This window comes from Lygodium microphyllum, chromosome 23 (genome assembly GCF_053477565.2).
Source record: "Lygodium microphyllum isolate KBCC chromosome 23, Lygodium_microphyllum_v1.1.10, whole genome shotgun sequence".
In the NCBI taxonomy this organism is placed as follows: domain Eukaryota; kingdom Viridiplantae; phylum Streptophyta; class Polypodiopsida; order Schizaeales; family Lygodiaceae; genus Lygodium; species Lygodium microphyllum.
In genome coordinates this window covers 77,031,869-77,037,273 of record NC_141157.1, presented here as the reverse complement: position 1 = coordinate 77,037,273, position 5,405 = coordinate 77,031,869, and positions in this window count along the sequence as shown.

Here is a 5,405-nt window from a genome sequence, read left to right as displayed (position 1 = left end):
TCACCTTTGTCTCCTCGAATTCTTGATTCATTGTCCTTCTCCTTGCTTGTACACTAGGTGCAATTGTCCTTGGATTTCCTTTGATATGCCTCTATGCTTGGATTGGGATCTAATGTTTCTAGATTGACTAAGCCAATCACTTGTTCAATGAAATCCTTGAGAGGTATGGTCTCAAAAATGGGCCCATGATTGTGGTGGATTCTGATGTTGTTGTAGATTGGTTCATGGCTATAGCTCAGCTATAGCTCTACTCCTTGGAAGGAGTGGGAATAACCTTGCCATTTCACAAAAGTAGACAAAAGGATGGATGAAATAGATTACTACTCTATTTTTAGCTATACAAGTAGGGAAATGAATAAAAGATTAAAGACATATGGACTAAAATAAAGGAATGAAAGTGAACCTCGGCTATATACTATTGAGATGGCAAGCTTAACACGTGCAGACAACATTGATGATGGACTGGTTGGCTAGATGGGTTTGCACGTCTACACTTAGCATGTTGGTGGTCATTATGATACTCACATAGCCACAGACTTATCACTTATTATATTTAGTTTGTTACACCTATCTACATCTAGCAAATATATAGTGCCAGTTGATTAGTGTAGTCTGTTATGCACTGTTTGACTTAATGGGCCACTTCCCTTTATGTTGTATCTTATCTATACTTTGTGTACATTGTATAGTGTGTGGAAGAAGAAGAAGAAATCATAAAGAAAACATTTTGGCCTCCATATCTCTTCTATTCTTGAGTGAGCTTCCTCTTGTGTATACAGTGTGTGCTTGGTGCAATAGCTTAAGCAAGTCCCCCCACCATATGTGATTCTTGACATGGTATTAGAGCAGCGCCATTGAGAGGGGATGATTTTGAAGGTGGAAGTGAAGGACAAGAAGCAAAGTTCGAGCAAGCAAGCAACGGGTAAGAAGCTCTCCCATTCTTCCTCTCATTCTCTTGGATAGTGCATGTGGAGGCACCGAAGCATGGTAGAGTGAAAATCCCAGATAGCTGTGAGATTTGGTGTGTGAGAAGAGCATTGTATATCTACATATTGGCCAAGGGAATTCATGTATTTTTTTTTGGCATTTGAGGCCGTTTTTGGCCCTGTTTTAGAGCCGCAAGGTTTCGGACAATAGTTTCAGGGTATACTGTGATTTCAGCTATTTTGATTGAAAGTGGGTGCATAGTTACAGATTTCAAATTTATAAATTTTGAGGTGTTTGCCAGGAAGTAAACATAAGGGTTATCTGCAAACAGGTTGTAGATTACATGTACTATTGAGCAATCAGTGAAAAAGGTTTCTTGGTGTATTGCTGTGCACTTGTTGTGAAAGGTTGTAGAAGACTAGCTTGTTGTGTGGTATCATTTTTTGTGATAATGGTAGAGAATAGTGGAAATCCCATTATCGAGAAGCTTGTCAAGAACAACTACCCTTCATGGAAGTTCTGTGCGACAAACTTCCTCATTGGAAAGGGCCTTTATGAGTTTGTTTCAGGTGAAGAAAAGGAGCCAGAGCTGAGTATCCCTTTTACTATAGATGAATTAAAGGCATGGAAAGAATGGAATGCAAAAGACAAAAAGATGATGTATTGGCTATTTGCAATAATTGATAATACTATGTTGGGACATATCAGGAATGCAAAAACTTCACATGCAGCTTGGACAATTTTTGAGAACATGTTTTCAGTAAATACAAAGGCAGGAAATATTCAACTCAAGTAAGAGTTGAATACCTTAAAGAAAGAGAAAATTTCTATCAGTGAGTATGTTTTGAAGGTGAGGAGCATTGTAGATGCTTTAACAGCGATTGATGTAATGCTTGATGATGATGATTTGGTTTCATCCACTTTGAGTAGCCTTAATAATAAGAAGACATGGAAATCATTTGTCACTTCTGCATACGTACGGAAGCCATTTCTAGATTTTGATGAGCTGGTCTCTCTCATGATTCAAAGAGATCAATATGCAGGGTGACTCATTCGAAAGAAATGGTGAGCAGGTCAAAGCATTTTACTCAAGTCTAGGAAGGGGATGTGGTAGATTCTCTTCAAAAGGCCGTGGTATGGAACGTGCTAGCGATAACCAACAAAACATGTTCAATCAATAATTTGGTGAAATGCAATTTCAAGAGATCAAGGAAACTTTAGAGACAAGGGGGAGCTCTAGAGAAAGAGATGGATTGTAGAATAGAGGTTCTGGAAAATTTGCTATTATTTGCCATTATTGTGACAAGACAATTCATATTGCAGCCCATTTCTATGCTAAGAAGGATGATATTCGCAGTTGGTAAACCGCAGCAAGGAAACTATGCATCGTCGTTATGACACAATGAAGACAAAAATGAGCGTCTATTTATTATGCAGCATATGATGAATGCCGTTACATGAAAGGGGTCACATGATGATGTATGGTATGTTGATTCAAGTGCACCCAATCATATAACCAGTCATGTTGAATCATTTGGAGAGATGTAGGACTTACAAAATCTAGGTTATGTGTAGATGGGTGACGATTCATGCCACCCAATTTCACACATTGAAAAGGTTCCCTTGTCCTTGTATGATGGCTAGACAAAGAGTTTGACAAATATATTATATATGCCATCAATCTCAAAGAATCTAGTGTCTGTTGGCCAAATGGTAGAGCAAGGGTTGCAGGTTCGATTCAATGCAAAAGGTTGTTTTGTAGAAGACTTTAATGATAAGTGGAGGTTGGTTGCAAAAGGAAGTAGAGTTGGCCGCATATTCACTTTGCTGCTATATATGCTAAAGGAAAAGGAGTGGTTGTGCATACATTGAAATATGTCATAAATATATTGGACATACAAACGTGAAAATGCTGAAATTAATGCAGTCCAAAGGATTGGTTACAAGGTTGCCTTATTTTAGAGTTGTAGAATTTCATAAAGTGTGTGGAGCATGCGAGTTTGGTAAGTAAGCAAGACAACCCTTTTCACATGATAGTTGAAGTGAGTAGAAATATACTTGATGTAGTGCATACAGATGTTTAGGGGCCTACACAGAATCTATCTCTTGGTGGTAGCAAATACTTTGTCACATTTATTGATGACTGTTCAAGGAAACTATGGGTATATTTCATGAAGGAGAAGAGTGATGTATTTGAGCACTTTAAATCTTTTAAGGTAGTTATTGAAACAAAAACGTGCTTGAAAGTTAAGTTCTTGAGACCAGATGAAGGGGGAGAGTATCTCTCTAATGAGTTTAGTTGTTTCTTGAGGACTCATGGGATAAAGAGGCAATTTACTTACAGATATACCCCACAGCAAAATGGGGTTGTAGAACGAAAAAATAGGCATATTGCAGAAGTTGCACATGCATTAATGGTGTTGAAAAGAATATGCCAAAATATTTTTAGTCTAAAAATGTTCATATTGTTGTCTATATTATGAATAGAACTCCCACAAATATAGTTCATGAGATGACCCTCGAAGAATGCTTTATAGGCAAGAAGTCCGATGTATCACACTTGAAGGTATTTGGTTGTGTTGCATATGTTCATGTGCCTAATGTTGTAGAAGAAGCTTGATACAAAGGCTAAAAAATGTATTTTTATTGGATAGTCTTTAGAGCAGAAAGGGTATCGTTATTATAACCTTGTCAACAGGTGAGTTCAGGAGGGTGAGCAGGGATGTTATTTTTGATGAGATGAGCAGTTGGTATGTACCTTCCTGGTAATGCATTAGATGATGATAATGATCATGATAGCTATGTGCAAAAAAAAAGCAAGAATAACGTTGTCTTAGTGGACCAGAACCATTATTTGGTATTACACCTACAATGACCCCTTGGTTTGGGGAGACTAAGGAGTAGCCCCACATCTTTCGATGGATCTATAAGTATTCCAGGCAAAGACAAAGGAAAGAATAAAGTGTTGGGTGGTAATGATGCATCTACTAGTAATTTGGGATTTGATGGAGATTCTAGTGGTTTAGAGAGTTTGGATGATGAGCTTGGTATTCTTTCAATTAGGACACTAGGTGTACAGGGAGCACATAGTAATGTAAAGGCTCCACTAAGTGATTCAGTGGTACGTATGTCTAGCATAGTCAGATAACCTATTAAAAGATTTGGTTTTGAAGGTTATGCAACTCACCATTATGCTTATATGGTGAAGGTAGTTGAGAATGTTGAGCCCACTTGTTTTGAGGATGTTGTTGGTCATGCTCATTAGGATGCAACAATGGGAGGAGATGGCTACATTAGAAGCCAATAAGACTTGGGATTTGATACCCCTGCCTAAGCGTAAGAAAACTATTAATTGTAAGTGGGTTTACAAAGTCAAGCATAATGTAGATGGTTTTATTAGTAGGTATAAGACTAGGCTACTTGTAAAAGACTATGCTCAAACATATGGCATAGATTATGAAGTTACATTTAGTCCAATTGCTAGGATGATGGTAACTGTTAGATGCATGATTGCCTTGGAAACAACTAAAGGTTGGAGTTTGCAACAAATGGATGTTAAGAATGCCTTCTTGCAGAGTGAATTACAAGAAGAAGTGTATATGGAGTAGCTAGTAGGTTATGAGTATTTAGAGCATCCCACATATGTGTGCAGGTTAAAGAAGACGCTCTATAGGCTGAAGCAAGTACCTAGAGCATGGTCTGACAAGATCGGAGAGTATCTTGTCAATATTGGATTTTTTATTTCTGATGCTGATCACTCACTTTATGTGAGAAGGGGAGATCTAGGTTTGGTCATCATAGTCATCTATGTGGATGACTTGATTATTATAGGTGACAGTGACAATAGGATTGTTGAAGTTAAGGAATTCTTGAAGAACAAATTTGAGATGAAGGATTTGGGTGAGCTGAGATACTTTCTTAGTATTGAGGTGATCAAATGTGATGATGGCATATGGATATCCCAAATGCAGTATGGCTTGGATATGTTATCCAAGTATGGTATGGCAACATGTAAGCCTCTTTTAGTACCATTGGAGAAAAATGTGAAGTTGAGTGCTGGGAGTTTGATTTACATGACTATCACAAGGCTAGACTCGAGATATATTGTTGGCCTTGTTAGTTAGTTTATGCAAATGCCTAGAAAGACTCATTTGGATGCAGTTAGATGTATGTTGAAGTCTATGAAGTCCACTTTCTATTATGGAATTTATTATAAGGTAGGTGAGGATGTAGATGTCTTTGGATACACAGATGTAGATTAGGTCGGTAGCATGTTAGATATAAGATCTACCAGTGGATTCATGTTTTCCCTTGGTAGTGTAGTAGTTACATGGAGGAGTAAAGACAACCTACAGTTGCTTTATCGAGTACAGAGGTTGAGTATAGAGGTGCTGCTATGGTAGCATGTGAGGAGGTGGTATGGCTGCAAAAGTTATTAGGTGATTTGGATGTGCAGGGAGATGGTCCAATTGTGTCAT